General features: G+C 38.9%; 1 protein-coding gene across 2 annotated transcripts in view; it reads left to right on the forward strand.

Annotated features, from left to right (window-relative positions):
• The window catches only part of BMPR1A (bone morphogenetic protein receptor type 1A), a 73,202-nt gene that overhangs the window by 23,844 nt on the left and 32,510 nt on the right, over positions 1-16,848 (forward strand). Inside the window, exons 2-3 of one of the 2 annotated variants that reach the window (XM_030276730.4) lie at positions 12,815-12,936; positions 13,885-13,936. The gene's annotated coding sequence lies outside the window, so the exon portion shown is untranslated. The remainder of the gene's footprint in view (positions 1-12,814; positions 12,937-13,884; positions 13,937-16,848) is intronic. The other variant, XM_030276729.4, reaches the window with a different exon arrangement.

Raw genomic sequence — 16,848 nt, forward strand, 5'->3', positions numbered from 1 at the left:
TGAACTGGGATTCTTTTCTATTTCCAGTAAATACTTTTGGAAAGTATCTAGTGTTGAAATCTATCATCACTTCCAAGTGTCCTGCATTCTTGTCAGAGAATGCTGAAGTTCCAGTTTATTAGTGGTCTGAAATTTCTTTGTTCAAGGAGTAAGGAAGCTCAGTAGCTTTGTGGTTCAGTGGAAATTATGTTATGCTGAAAGGACCTACCTGAAGAGTGACACTTCAGTTGCGTTGCTACCTGTTTAGAGGATGAAAATATCCAAGGAGGGCTCCTGTTAGTGAAGTCTGTAAGTCATATACAAAAGTTTCTTTTTTCAAAAAACCCTTTTTTCAAAAGTTTCTTTTGAGCATATACCCAGCTGTGACTGAATTCCTTTCGAGCCCAAAAGATGTTTGTCTGCAGATGGGCACTTGTCTTGCAGAGTCTTTAAGCAGAGATGTGTATAGTTTGTAGTCTGTGTTACAGAAGGTGAAAACAAAGAAACCTCTAAGAAAAGATAACCCAGCAATCTTATTTGGAAATCTTTGCTGCTTTTCCCTAAATTTCACAGTATTGATTGGTATTTTATAAATAGTTCTCCACCTTGTTTAGGAGGAAGAGGCAGCTGCTCTGCAGAGAACACTTTGCTGCAGTGTTGCCTGTATAATTTGTAAAATACATGTCCTGCATGTGAAGGGTTAAATCAGCTGACATTTGTGTAGAGCTGTAGCATAGCCAGTAAAGAAGCTACCAATGTTAAACATTTTGATGATTCTTTTATTTATATGTTAACCCTGGTTAACATATAAATGGCTTGATGGTTGAATAGAATGCAGATGATTCTCCGTGTAGAGAGGGACAGAGGTTACCTCTCTATTCAAACTCCTTATTTTTCCTTGATTAAAACAAGAATTTTATTCATTTATTTGAGTAGGAAATTAAATAGCTAGGTTAAGGGAACATAAAAAGATGCTCTGTTTTCCTTTTTCCCCAAAAGAAAAATGGAGAAAGAAAAACTACTTAGGGTAATTAATAATTTGAAATGTATCTGTTAAACTTGTTTTAGCTTTTTGTTGAAACATACATCACATGGTGTACTAATTTATACATCTGAAATACCTCTGCTTTAATCTTTTTTCAAAGTAGGTTTTTTTTTCTTAAAAGTTTTAATATTATTAATTAGCCACAAATGGGACAAAGATGGAAAGATTAAAAAATCCTTCTTGTGCTGGTCCATGCTCTGTGCAGTGGAACTTTGTCTCCACTGTTTTCAAACTGGTCCTGTAGATGGGGAGCTCTGCTTAGTTGGGCTGAGCAGTGTGGATGTTGAATTCAGCTCTGAGTAATTCTGTTTGGGATTGTTGTCTGTTTGTAGGCAAGAGGAAACAACATAGATTCCTGGCCCAGTATGCCATAAATGCTCTTACCTGTGCATTTAGGAGTCTTCTCAGAATGGATAATCCACTGCATCAAGGGTGAATCAGTCTGCAATTGATAACTCCTAAAAGTGTATTTCCTGTTTGAATTTAGATGAGATTCAAATGTCAGCTGCTGGCTCTTGTGTCTTCAGTAAATAAAAAAAGCTGCTAGAGTCAGAGGGTTTTGTTTTTTGTGGGTTTGGGTTTTTTTTGATTGGTTGGAGTTTTTTTGTTAGAAGTCATATTAAAGCAACAATGCCAAGTATCTTAAGTTTCTTGCAGCAGGACAAGCTTTCCAGAACTAAAATAAGCATGAATTTTTCAAAAATATGATTGAACAATAACTACCACAAATGCTTGCTCATATTTTTCTGATGCTGTCTCTCAATGTTGATGGAAAAGCTTTCATATTATTTTTCAAGCCACTCTGGAACACAGTGAAGTCTAAGTTACTTTCTCTACATACCAAGAATAAAATAACTTCTCATTTGGTGTGTATTTTGCTATAAAGCATGTATTAAATCTGTGGCTGTATCTCAGAGGTCTTTTCCAACCCCAAAAGTGCTTAATTGGCTAAAAATCAAATTATGCCTCTTTTCTCCTTTTCCCCTTTCTTCCATAGGCTTTGTAAAAAGTGGTGTCTTTAACAGGCACAGCAGTGAAGGAAGGATCACTTGTGCTCATCAGGTCCTTCTTGGGATCACCCTCTCCATCCACAGCTTGTGGGATGATACTGGATGATGGTTTGTTAGCTCACATCAGCACTGTCAGAGCAGTGGGAGTGTGCAGAGTACCAGGTGTGTCGCAGTTCTCAGCAGGCACACCTCTGGTGCCTTTAGAGCTTTGTTGACAAAAATCTCTCCCACACTGAAGAAGCTGTGGATTTAATTTAGCCATTCTTTTTCAAGTCTTTTTTTTTTTTTTTTCAGGATAGAGCCCGTCTCTTAGTATTTGTTCATGGAAGGTGGTGTTGCTGTACAAAATGAACCTGTTCCCAGGCAGTTAACCAGAAGAGATCTGTATTGTTCTCTGCAAGTGGCCTCTCACCACCTTTTACCACAATGAGTTTTTTATTATGGCTTTGCTAAGGGGGAAAAAAAGAGGCAGCTTAGTTTTCTTTCAAATCATTGATGAGGGCACCAGGACTCCTGTGCATTTGAAGAAGAGAATTTGAGATGTGATGAATTCTTTACTATTGCTTCTAAATATATAAATCAATAAGAAATGCAAAAGGTCAGATTAGATATTAGATAACTGTACAGCATGTCCAGGAACTTGGTGATGGGTTTTCCTGCTCTGTGTTTGTTTGTGCCCTTCAGGTCTATTCTGGATGTAGCATTTCAGAAATCTGTCATTAGAAATCTTAGGTCAAGTTGAAAGCATTCATAATATAGTGACCAAAGAACTAGAGGCAGTATAACATTCTAGTATTCAAAATGAATAATTGTTAGACTTAATAGCTGAAATGGCTGAGGATTTTTGAGCACCTTAGTGTCTGCACTGAATTACTCTTGTGTATTATGTGCTGTGTGAGGCAGCATTGCCTGACTCCAACCTGTTCACCTCGGCTGGGGCAGATGCTGAGGCCAGGATAGCCTAAGTCTAGACTTGCAAATCAAGTGCTGTATCATCATGCAAATGGTAAGGATGGAAATTATTTTATGCTCATGTCTTCTAAAATTATGATGAGTAAAGAATACTTTAGCAAATATCCAGCTTGTTTTATTACTAGAGAAATTTCTTCTAATTGTGCATCAGGCACACCATCACTGACTGGTTGAGGGATGGGATTATCCCTCTCTGCTCTGCCCTGCTGCAGCCTTGTCTCAAGTCCTGTGTGCAGTTCTGGGACCACATTACAAGAAAGACAGAAAGCTATTGGAAAGTATCCAAAGGAGGCCATGAGGATGGGGAAGGGCCTTGACGGGAAGCCATATGAGGAGAGGCTGAGGTTCCTTGGTCAGTTCAGCTGGAGAAGAGACTGAGGGGAGACCTCATTGCAGTCACAGCTTCCTCCTGAGGGGAAGAGGAGGGGCAGGCACCGATCTCAGCTCTGTGGTGGCACTGACAGGAGCCAAGGGAATGGCCTGAAGTTGTGTCTGGGGAGGTTGAGGTTGCATATTAGAAAAAAGTTCTTCATCCAGAGGGTGGTTGGGCAGTGGAACAGCTCCCCAGTGCAGTGGTCAGAGCTCCAAGGCTGGCTGAGTTCAAGAAGCATTTGGACAATGCCCTTGGGCACATGGTGTAACTCTTGGGGTGGTCTTGTACAGAAATTGAACTTAGATGATTTCTTGTGGGTTCCTTTCTAACTCAGGACATTCCATTATTCTAATTTCCATTTGGCTTTTTTTTTTTTTTTTAATAACAATGTTTAAAGAAATTTCTGAGACGAAGTATGCTCCAACAAGTCACTAGTACAAACATCTTACTAGAAGTGTTGTTTCCATAATTATAGCTTTCTTGTGTGTAACCACTTTTGCAAAAAAGATTACTTGTGTTTTCTGGGGATAATATTCAGTTATCTGAATAATGGATTGGTCTCATTGTATCAGGAAAAGTTTACAGTATCTGGAAACGGATGAAGGAAACTTCAATCTGTTTGAGATGAGATACAGTCAAAGGCTACCAAGGTAATTTCCGCGTGATCATCTGGATTACAAAGCATTCTTTCACTTTATGTACAGAAAGGTGGAGATTTTTTTACCACTCAATTACAAAAAGGGGTGAAACATTTAGTTATGTATCTTCTCTGCCAAATACTTACAGTTGTTTCAGAAGCTTCAGTTAATTGTGGAAAGCCAAACATTCCTGTAGACAACCATGTGTAACATTGTGTATTAGAAGACTATTGGGTTATGACTTTCTGAAATTTTGTCCAAAGGAATCTATGAAAACACCCAAATATCTTAAGTTTTAGATACTACATGTGGGCCAAATGAATTCTGAAGTTGTCTAGAATAATTTGAAATATTTTTACATGCTTTTCTTTTTGTTTTGCTATGTGGTGTTATATTGTCAGTGATTTAAAGAAAGCAGGAGACTGGATGTAATGTGGACTCCAAAGGTTCCTCCGTGAGTTATTTTACTCTTGAATGTTAGTGTGTAATCCACATACTTTTCTATAGAAAAACTTCTGTACTTGATAGATCTGCTCACGGTGAAGGTTTTTAACCTTATTGTGATGGGAGTGGTGTCTGAGGTGTCTCCTGATTTCTTACGTGTTCCTGTGACCTGTGTTTCTTGTAAGAAGTTAGCCAGCCTGCAACCTGTGTTTAATAAGGTTTTGTGTGTGTGGATTTGGTTTGTATGGCAAAGTTTTTCTTGCAGCTCCAGGGCTCCAAGGATGACTTCTGTGAAAAGCTGCCAGAAACTTCCCCCATGTCAAATGAACCCGGTGCTGGCCAGATCTAGGAGGGACCCACTGCTGGCCAGGCCTCAGCCCATCACTGATGGAAGTGCTCCAAGTGCCAGAGCAGATTCCCATGCAGCCCATGGTGAGGCAGCTGTGCCCCTGCAGCCCATGGGGGTCACAGTGGAGCAGAGTTCCACCTGCAGCCCATGGGGAACCCCATGCTGGAGCAGATTTATGCCCAAAGAAGGCTGTGACCCCATGGGGAGAGGAGCTCATGCTGGAACAGGTTTGCTGGCAGCACTCGTGGTCTTGTGGAAGGAACCTATGCTGGAGCAGCCTTCTCCTAAGGGACTGCACCTCGTGGAGGGAACCTACACTGCAGCAATTCATGCAGAACTGCAGCCTGTGGGAAGGAGTCACATTGGTAAAGTTCAAGGGGAAACTGTTTCCTGGGGGAGGAAGCCCTCCAGGGCTGGAGCAGTGGAAGAGTGTGAGGAGTCCTTCCCCTGAGGAGGAAGGATCAGTTGAGACAGTGTGTCTGATGAGCTATCACTATCCCCATTCCCCGTCCCACACGCAGGGAGGAGATAAAGATTTTGGGAGTAGAGTCCAAACAGAGGGAAAGAATGTAGCGAATGTTTTTAAGGTTTGACTTTATTTCTCATTATCCTATTTCAATTTGATTGGTAATATAGTAAACTAATTTCCCAAGTTGAGTCTGTTTTGCTTGTGACAATCAGTGAGTGATTTCTCCCTGTCCTTATCTCAACCCACAAGCTTTTTGCTATATTTCTTCTCCCTGTTTAGTTGAGGAGGGCAGTGACAATTTAGTTGAGCAGGGCAGTGACCGTGCCTTTGGGCACCTGGCATCCAGTCTGAGTCAACCCACCACACTACTTAAAAATTTGTAATGTAAAATTTAAATTTAAGAAAGAAAATATCAATCCTACACACACAGAGGTATAAGGCAGTGTGATAGAACAGTAGTGTAGTTTTCAGGTGGTTTGCTCTATAGTATTTTTATAGTGCACAAAACCATGGAATTTTGAAGTTGTAATAGAATTTATTTATCTTTTTAAATTGAAGGGTTCCTGAAAATGTTTCTCTCTGTAATGTCGACAGATAGAAGAAATACTCGACCTTTTGCAGGAATCTTAGGGGGAGGGAGAAGATCACCTATCAGAATGTGGTCTAATATGTCCTGCGGGACAGGCAGAAGCTAAATTTCATTGGCTCTTTTATCAGAGAGAAATTGCGCTCTGGGCAACATTCCCAGGATCAGTATTAGGATAAGAATGCGCCTCGGAGTCTGCGTGCCAAATGATCAAGTTGAATTGTTGCTTCCATCCACACGTGGCAACCTATTAGCCAGGTGGCAAGTGTGGCCCAGTGACCATCTGCAGTTTGCTGGGAAGGCTCACTGGGAAATGTGCCTGATGGCTTAACACAGCATGGAGCCTGCGTTAGGGGTTTTTTTATTGATTTTTTTGCAATTCGGGAAGACTTGTGAAGTGAGTGGTGTCACAAGCAGCCTTACGTTTTCAGGGATGTCAGGCAGAGCAGAAGGCTGTTAATTGTGGGGCCACCCTGTCATCGGTATCCCAAGAGGAAGCTGAGATTGCGGGTGGGGATGCTTTGGGCCAGGTACCTCCAGAGTTGTACTAAAGCAGTTAAGTTTTACATCCCTCTTGAAAACCAAGCATATTTGTTAGAGAAATTGTTTTGGATACTTGGAGAGTTGTGAGATGTTATGAAAGAAGGAGTTGCTCAGCAAAGGCTTTTGCACAGTTGTTACTTGACAAAGCTTGACAAGTCAAATTCTGACTTCACCTCTCAGCTCAGAATGAACTGGTGGCTTTGATTTGTCACCACTGCTGCAGGCTGATGGGTTTCCTTTTGAGGGTAACTGCTTTTCTTCTAATAGCAAGCTGTTGTCAGATTCCTTTTACCTCTGAAGTTTGGAGTGTGAGCTGATTTTTCAGCTTCTACTGGCTCACTGGTGAATAATATTTAAGAAGACAGAGGAATTCTGCAGCATCTCTGGGAGCACAGAGCCAGCTCTCACAGCATAGCAATCTGTGAAGTCCTTCACATGACTGCAGATGATGTAGCTAGTCATGCCAAAATAAAACACTGAAGATATCCTCTAAGAAATCAGGAGGCTTAGACTCACTCTGGTATGGAAAACCACATCTGCCAGGGCAAAGTAAAAACCTGGTGGCATTGTCTGGCCCTGCTGATGAGGCAGAATGAGCTTTGTGCCTGGATTCTCATGGCCCCTATAATTAATTATTTGTGCCACTAGATGCTGTGGAGAGTATGGTGTATTATAATTTATGCAGATTTGTGTTATTCTGGAAAATGCTTTTTTTTCTGTCAGGTACTGCACAGTCCCACCTTACTCAGGAATTTATTTGTGCTCTCATACTTCTAGTTATGCCCGGGGGCAATGATGTTTCAGGAGCTTCATCATGTAGACCATTTTGTCTTCTATCACAGCAGGCATTGAAGATGATGAAAACAAAAATGTGTAACAAGAGCAGGGAGAGTGCTTGCTTAGCTGTTGTTCTTTCAGATGCTACCTGTTCAGGGTGTCTTGTGTCTGTGTGTGCTTGCATGGCTGTAAGGCCTCAGAAGGAAAAGCTCAGGTTGTTCTAGGGCACAGATTCTACCCACCTATGAAAAATGGACAAATGATGTGAGGAATCTTCTGATACCTCTTGAGTAGACAAGAGGAGCTGTCTGTTGTGCAAAAAAAAATTTTGCTGTGCTAGTCTTGGTCCATTGATTTAACTTCTACTTTTTATTTCATGTTCATGAAATAAAAAACAGTCAGGAAGAAAAAAGTTGTATGCCCCTGATAGAGAACTTCTTCTCACTCTAAAAAGAGGATGACCTGAGTTAAGGAAAAACAGTTATAGGATTTTAGGGGTTTTTTGAATTCTACAGATTTGACTTATATTTTTTGTTAGACTGGAAGGTCAATCAAAAGTTGATTCCATTAGTAGCAGCAGCACCACTCATTCATTACTCCATCTGCCTACACAACCAACCAGCCAGGTAAGATTAGTACTGAATGGCCCAGTTATTTTTCAACCTGTATTATTTCTGTCCTGTGTGATATGTTGTTTCCTCAAAATTGCTTCACAGTACTGTTTCTGAAGTTCTCACAAATTATTAAGAATACTTTTTGCCATCAAGGATCCATGCAGTAATCAATAAGAACAACAAGATCTAGGCTTTCCAAGAACAACCTGGAAGTGCTGGAAAGATCAGTGCTATTCTGAACTAATTTGAGTGTTTTGACCAGATATATAGGAAGGCCAAACCAGTGTAATACAGATGTGAAGAACTGTAAGACATGAAGTGTTGAATGTTTTATAATTCCTTGCATTTTTAGTACCTTGCAAGAATAACTTAATGGTTGTTAATTAAAACTCAGAAGGTAGGTATAAAATTAATTTTTAAAATTGGCTTTCACAGAGGTATATTTTTACTAACATGAGTCTGAATAATTTTGAACTACCTTGCCTCAAAAATCAAATAAATGTGCTTGAACCATGTCTCAGACTCATTACTTTCCCTCTTGCTACCTGGAAGACATGGTGTCCAGGGACTGGAAAGTGCTTGTTCAGCCAGTTTATTTTATTTGAGGAATTGTTCTCATTGTATTTGAAAGGGCTGTTTGTTCAATGGGATTTTCTTGCTCATATACCTTCCCTGTTTGACAGACAAAATCAGCAAGCCCCAAATTTGTCATACAGTATGATGTTTGCTTTTCCTAGCATGCTGTGGGGGTTTAGCTCACATGTAAACTTGTTGAAAAAGGCTTCCTTAATAAATTTTTATCTTTGGACATGATCTATGGAGTAAAATTTGGAAATTTGATATGGCTTCTTTCCCTTTGCAATTCAACTCCTATTTCAGAGCAGTAGTAGTCCTGTAAAAGCAATAGATTACAAGAATTCTGGCTGTATTTTCTAATGGCAGTCATGAGATTGTTAACTGAAGCATCTTCCAAGCTACCGTATGGATCTGCAGCGTATTTTCATTGTGCACAGATTTCTAACAAAAAGCCTATTGTCTAGGACTATAGTTTACCTGAAGAGGAATAATTCTGCTTTTGAAACTTCTCCCATCTCTGGTTACAAGAGCTGTCAGCTGGCCATGAACTCTGACACTGCACACAGAGACATGTTGCGAGCACCACACACTTTTCTCCTTTTCCCCTTTGCTCCCACCCCAAGTCTCAGATGCTGAGTGGTTTTGACCCTTTTTTTCCCTCCTGATCTCTATGAGTTTGATATCACCCAAGCCTGTGTCTTTTTCCTGATATCTGTGAGTCTGATATCACCCAAGCCTATGTCTGTGCCATGATTTGAATTTACTGAAACTCCAAAACAAGTTCTGTTTCATAAACTGAAATAAAGGTATGCTTACCTGAATGGCCACCCTGCAGAAGTGCTCTATGGATGGCTGGAGGAGGTGAAAGAACAGGAAAGCAGTAACTGAAAGCTGAAGGGAATGGTAAAGTATTTAACCCTGTCTGTACCAATGAGTCCTTGTATGATCATGTACTTAATTGCACTTGAATTAGTTTAACTCTTATGTTACTTTAAGTTACTTTACAAACTTCTGTTCCTTAAGTACACACTGTATGTAACAAGTAGCAGGCTCCTTCAGGAAGAAAGATAATTTAAGATGAATAAAGTAACCCCCTGGATACTGGTGAGGCAGTTGGAGCAGTGGGAATGAACAAAGTGCAGGAGAAGTCAAGTGCCAGGAAAGTTTTTGGCATCAAAAGAAGAGACAGGTGAGGGAATGAGTTGGATGTGGCCCTGGAACTGAAGAAACTGGAACTACTGAGAAGGGAAGCAGTAACTGGAGATATGTGGTAAGACAAGAAAAAAGGAATCCACAGGCTGAGTAAGTTTGCTCCTCAAGGCAAGTTAGACTGACTTGAGCTTTGCCGCTGCGAGTCCCTGCGGTCTGTCTGTCCTGCCCATAGCTGCTGCTTCCTGCACTCTGCTAGCAGGGGAACAATCCCCACTCCTGAATGAGGCTTAAATCAACTCACTTTAGATATTCTGACTGTTTCCTGCGGCCTGCCAGTGGCAGAAAATCTACAGTTTTATGGGTTGTCTAGGTAGCTACTGTATTCATGTAATTATGATTTTTCTTTGCTCCAATCGAGTGCTGATATTTTTTAGATGATAGTATATGAAGATTAATTTAATCTTGGCATTAAGAACAATTTGTAGATAAATCTGGATGTAATATGTAACTAGTGACAAGCACTGTGAGGTTCTTTAGAAGTTGTGCCTCTTATAGTTGCTGTAGGTTAGCAAATTCTAATAAAGTGAAGGTATAGTTGTGCAAATAAGTCATTCACTTATTTCATTTTCTACTTGATAGCACTTTTCTGGAAGAAGCCATCAAGAATGGCACTAAACATTTTGAAAAACTCTTATATATTAATAATTAAACAGTTTGGATAAGTGTATAAAAATAAATATTTAAGTAAATTGATTTTTATAAAACTGTATGTTCTCAAGTAGCGTTTCATGCTGATGAACAAGTGGAAAAAATAGTAACACTGTGAGGTCACTCCCATAATTTAATAATTATAATTAACTTCTGTCCCATATCTGACAGAGGTTTTGTAGTTTTCCTTTTAAAAGGGGGAGAGATGAATCTGGAACTGACACAAAAATTCAGTAAGTCATAAAAGAGTCTGTGTCCACATTACCAAGCAGTGTGGTGTAATAAGATCAGATCTGTCAGGTGCTGAGAACCTGGCATCTGTGCTATACAGGTGGTGAGAGTTTTATTTCAAGCTGGTCCTGGTCTGATTCTGTGGCTGAATTCCTCTTGGTGGTTGGAGCATGTACAATGTACACCTGAAGCTCATTCTGTGATCTGATTTTATTCAAAAGAAACCTGGTTCATGTACCTGATGACTGCTTTGCAATGTAAAGCAAAGCAAGGAAAATAGGTTTGTTTGGGAGATGAACTTCAAAAGTGCAGTCCTGATTTGAATTAAATGCTAATATAGACATACTTAGCGTCATGCAGATGAGGAAGTTCACCAAAATAAAGTTGCTTGGTAAGAGAGCTTAGATATCTGATCCATGAGGTTGGAATTAGGAAAGGCAATGAATATTTATAGAATCGAACAGCTACTTCATCAGTCTAGGAGTTTGGAAAAATATAAGGACATGGTTTTAAAAATAAAACAAAGAAAAAAAAAAAAACCCAAGCTGCATTGCTCAGAAATGTCTTTACTCTTGTAAAGCAAACTCTTTAGATAATACGAAGTGGACTTTATATCAATCAGGTATTAGATACAGGGAAATTGGAGGTATTGTAAAAACAGAAAGCACACCAACTTGTTTTTTGTTGTTTGTGTTGTTCTTTTGGAATCCACCAGAAGATGAACTTGAAGTCCTTGGTTAGAGAGAGGAGAAGAGATAGGTATATTTTACAGATTCTTTGCTTTAAAAAGCAAAAATAATCTCTACAAAGACAATTGCATGGCTAGAATGTTTTTGCAATTTTACCATGGAAGAAATAAGTCAAGTGTCAGCTTGTCTGCTCAGAGGAGACAGTTGTCTTTAAGAATTGGTGCCATCTGATATTCTGGATGGTTTTGGGTTACCATTTAGCACAAATTTATTATTTATTACCAAGACTATTAAACCTCACTGTGTGAGGAGCACTGCTTATAAATGGATGTGGAGACAAAAGTATTCTGACCTTCTGGTAATGGAAAGGTCTTTATGGTCCTTAGGAAGGAAAAGAGAAAGAAAGTGGATGCTGAAACTCTCTCTGCTGGAAATCATACACATGGTTTCTCTCTTTGCACCCCTACTATTGGCCTTGGTATTCAAAAGTCATTCCATCTCTATACTCTATGAGTGGTTGTATGTTATTTAACAATACAGCTGGAATGGTGGTGTTCAACCCTCTGTGTGATTTTCAAGGTTATGATCGCAGTCATAAGACTGGGACTTCTAAATGGTGAAATTCTTGTAGGATCTTTTCAAAAGCTTCAGCTGATGGAAACATTCAGAAATTCTGACACTGATAAAATGGGAAAAGTTGGCAATAGATGGCATCTGCTCACTGTGGAATCAAACTAACAAAGCTGGTAAGCCCACCTTACCTATCAACAATGCATTGGAAAATGCTGGGACTTGACACAAGTCAGGCTTGTTCACAATCCTTAATTGAACTGGGTAAGAGCCTGTGCCAGGCTTTCCTCTGATGCTGGGATGTACAGCAGTTTAAAAACACAAACCAAAAATCAAACCCACTTGACTGCCAGTACCTTTGTCTAAATTCTTGGCTTGCTTTTCAGGAGTAATCATGCCTGTGCACAGCTACAAAAAAAACCTATCAATTATTTCTCTGTGTATTGTAGTTTCTGGTGTACTGGAAATAATGATGTGACACCAGTGGATATTTGGTGTGGAACTGCAGTCTTACAGATTCTCTGGTGTTTATAATAAAGATTGAGTTGTGCATGGCTTGTTTTTTCCGTTAGTGTCACCAGCAATGTGTCCTTTCTTTGAACATTATGAAGAAGTTCTTCACAGAAAGGGTAATTGGGCTCTGGAATGCACTGCCCATAGAGGTAGGTGGTGGAGTCAGTGTGCTTGGAGGTGTTTTAAGAAGAGACTCAAGTAGCACTCAGTGCCATGATCTAGTTGATAAGGTGGTATTAGGTCACAGGTTGGACTCAATGATCTCAAAGGTATTTTCCAGCTAAAGGATTGAAGTGCTTTTTGTCAGTTCATTTTTAATATGATCAATTACTCATAACGGTAAAATTATTTTTAAATTATTTTTGTGTCAGTGTTTTACAAATATGCTGCAACTGTGCAGCTGTTGGATATGCATGACTCTTAGGAAGTTTCTGGCTGGGAGCAGCTCATCACAGGAGATGGTTTTGTAATTCCAGATACAGGTATCTGCAATGTGCAATTCACATTCTAGACCATGAACAGTCAACACAGTTTCTTCAGCTATCTCTTTAATCAAATCCTTTTTGTATTTTGCAGATCAGTAGAAATATGCATTTCCATAATACCACCTTTGAACTAATGAAGTGGAAGTACAGATGAAAACAGTCTGGAGGAAGCTTGAAGTGCAATACAGTTTCATTCAGTTTCCTAATTTGGAGGTAAGGTTAATGCATGCAAAATTTTATTTTGAGTATTTCAGAGATAAAAAGCATATGCTAGATACCATATCTTATTAAAAATTTCAGAGCCACCTTTTTTATGCTAGTGACAGTCTTTAATAACATTTTAAAACAGCTGTTTGATCTAATATCTGTCTGTATATCGGTTATAAAAAAAGACAACTACAGAGTCATCTGTTGTACAGAGGTACATTGGAAAAGAGTTATGATATCAGGCAAATTTTGTTTGTTAGAATCTGTTTAGTCATGAATAGTATTAATGCTTTAGTTGATTATTAGTTTAGTCTGTTATTTTGCTGATATGACTGGGCAAAAGCTTTACACAGTGTCAAGTGGCAGGGCATGAGCATAAGTAGCTGGGTTGAAAACTTTGGACACGATACTGTTTTAAAAAGGGAAACATAAAACACACACCCCCAGCCACCTTCACAAGTTACCTTTTCTGACGTCTAGCCCACTGTCTTTTTAAAAAAGACGAGTAGTATTAGAAGCAGTTGAGGGAGGGAAGTTGTTTTTTGCTTTCCTTGTATGTAAATAGCTGATCTGACAAAAAAATTAAATGGCAACACCACCACAAAATTTCTCTATCTTCACACAGTTCTCTTTTTACTAGGGATTATGGGTTTCTAGGTCCACAAGCACAGAAATGGCAAGAAGAGGGGAGTTTATCAGAACCAAATAAAAGCAAATCCTTGTGCTAATTATTCCTGCTCCTGTGTACTGCCTCTCATTTTCATACCTTTTATGCCTGAATTTCAACAGCAAAGGGGCAAAGATAAAAAAATTTTAAATGAATGCCAAAAGAGGGCAATACTATAAATACCAGATGTTAGCAGCGTACATTGCCCAGGTGTTGATCAGACATTTTATGTGCTTCCTGAATGAGAGATCAGCAGTATTGTATTTCATTGCCTGACCTGCTTTCAGGTACGTCTTTGAGCCCATTTATGAGTTTGGACACCTAAAAAAAACAGTGAAGGTGAGTGTTTTAGTTTTAAGTATTTGTTATATACAAAAGGTGTCTTTTTTTTGTACCTAAAACTGCTGCCTGATAGTTTATTTGTTAGCTCCTGATTGGTTTCCAGAGAGAAATTGGGATTAAATTTATTTGGCTGTCTCTTCTATTTTAGGGTTCAGTGAAGAGTATCAAATGTTTGACAGTTCTCAAGATAGTTTATTTTATCTTTCTTCAATATGGGATCTCTGTAATACAATCCTTCATTGTACTTTTGCTAATTCTACTCTATTTTGTGAGACAGTGTAAAATTTTCTTACCTCTTACTTAGTAAATAGCTCTGTCTTAATTTCACCTGTGAATTTGTGCATTTCTAGTGCAATGCAGCTGGAGAAATTCAGATTAGTATATCACATGTAATCAGTAGGGTTATATGAACTCAATTCCCTTCTGCAACTGGTGTCCCATATAGTGTTGTCTCTTTAGTTAATAGAAAGATATTGGTTGTATGATCACTTTATTTTCTTCGGTATGTTGAAAACTGGACTTGGATGACGTCCCAGCACCACCCATTAAAATGTCAAATACTCCCTTAGTTTGCCTTGCCTGCAGCAAGGCACGAGTTAGAAGGACATTAAAGACTTCTAATGTACAACTGCTGAACCAATAACTTTAGTTGACAGTTTAGTAATAACTTCCTGCTTTTCAGCTTCTACTGTCCTTAGAGTTGTCATCTTTCTGTGTCCTCCAAACCAGTCGGGGTGGGAGCATCTTTTATGTGATGGAGCTCATTCATTCAATAGCCAGAAACACATACCAGGTGTTTCGGAATGAAGGGTGCCAGTGATGAAATGGTATTCCTGCAATGATTTTCTTATTAATCATCAAGACTACCTAAGATGCTCTCTGTTCTGTTGGGAAACAATTTTGTAAGGTTGGGTTAGCTGCCATTGAATTTCCTTGGTGGCAAACTATTTGCTAGGAGTTAATTCCATAACAAACCGGCTGAGCCACTTGAGGCTCAAACCACTAATAGGAAATACAGGTCAGTGTGCTCAAAGCATTTTCTAGGAGTGGAGGAACCAGACATCCGTGTCATCTTGTGAATCAGTTGATCAAAAGAGGAAGTGCCAGTGGTTCCACTCTAGGGCTTCTCTGTTCTGCAGTGTCCTCCTAACAGGACTTTTCTTACTACCATTGCCCCTGGCTTATCCTATCTTGTTCCAGTAGTCTCATCATCAGACCACACAAAACAAGAGCCTTCCTATTGCTAGGTCAAGATTGTCGGGCTCAGCATGGTCAGATTAAGCTGCTGAGAATCCCTTCATTTTTATGTTGGCTCTGTTTGGCTCAGGAGCTCCTCTTGAAAGTGTCAAAGACAACAGATTTCAAAGAAATCTAGACAAGTTCCTGTGTAGTAAAAGGAAGCTAAATTTTCTATTTTATTTCTGTATCTGAGGATGGAAATTGTATGGGGTAGGATAGAGTGCAATTTAAGATCTTACAGTGAGAACAACATACAAGGAATGCACTTGCATTGCAGTCTGAAGATGTTTGTATTGATAGGAATATATTTTGCAACCGGATTATTGTAACATGGCTATGTAATTAGAAACATACCAGATTGCCTTCTGTGCTTATTTTTCTATTTAGTGTTTATATTAGGAATGGTAAAATGGGGGTTTCAACTAAACATTAATACAATGATTAATTTTGCTTTCAAGAATTGTTTTCTTTCCTTTTTTTTCTCCTTGAGCCAAAACAAAGCAGATAAATGTTTCTTTCTGGTGGTACTATTTTGAAGCAGTCCTAAGTAGTTAGTTATAGAGTATGTTCCTCTAAACATCAAGAATGTCAAGAATGTCCTTCTCCAGAGCTTCCAAGGTTGTGAAGGTACAAAAAGTTTCATGAAATGTTAGGTGAAGTGTTTCTAAAATGTTGCAGCTGATACAGAATTTAATTAAAATAAATCTAGGGGTTGACTTCAAATGTATTTTAAAATACTAAATATTAAAATAATAAGCAACTACTTATTAGCTTAAAAAAATCTAAGACTGATTTAGAGAAGAGACTTTTTATAATATCCTTAATATTTATAAAGAAGCTGTGATAAAAACATTCTAATTTTCTTATTTCTAAGCCACATATATACCATCCTTTAAAAATTACTTGTGTGCCATAGCCAAGTCTATGTAAAGAAAGTATATTTTTATCATGTCCTTAAAATATGTATGTTTTGAATTTACAGTGCAGTACAGGAATTTTAGGGTATCTTGAGTAAAAATCTGAATCTATTTGGAGTAATGGTAGAGGGGTGAGTAGTCACATCTGTTAGGAGAATTTCCACAGTGTAGATGTGCAGAGGGGTTCCCAAATGTCTACACTTCACAATGCTTCAAACACATATTGTTGTTCTAAGATCTGAAATTCCTGTTCTCGTTCAAACATGTTCATTCAAGTTGCTGGTGTTTGAAAAACAATTATTTGTTTCAGTTGGCAGGTAAAGCATATGAAAGTTTTTTACAGAAACAGTTCAGTCCTAGGCTTTCAGTGGGATGAAAGTGAAGTGATAAGGGGTCTGCCTGTGCAGAGGAGAGTCTCTGAAGTCTTTGAGAAGGCAGTGTATGAGAAGAGGGATATTTATACAGGTGTCTTGTAGTTCCGTGCCCTTTGAGTTGTTTTGGCATTTGCAAATGTACACTTGCAATCTACTTGGTTTCCCCTCCCCTCAGTAAATTTAATGTTTGGTGATACCACCAATCTCTGAATTAATAAGACTTTTTTAATTGGCAAGGAGAAAAAAAGTTTGTTTTATTGGTCTTCAAAATTTACACAGGCACCCACCAAAGCCACTCTGTCACCCCCCTCTCCATGGGTGGAGATAAAGACCAGGAGAGGTCACTCACTGGTTACCATCTAAGGCAAAACAGACTCAG

Source organism: Taeniopygia guttata, chromosome 6 (genome assembly GCF_048771995.1).
Source record: "Taeniopygia guttata chromosome 6, bTaeGut7.mat, whole genome shotgun sequence".
Taxonomy (NCBI): domain Eukaryota; kingdom Metazoa; phylum Chordata; class Aves; order Passeriformes; family Estrildidae; genus Taeniopygia; species Taeniopygia guttata.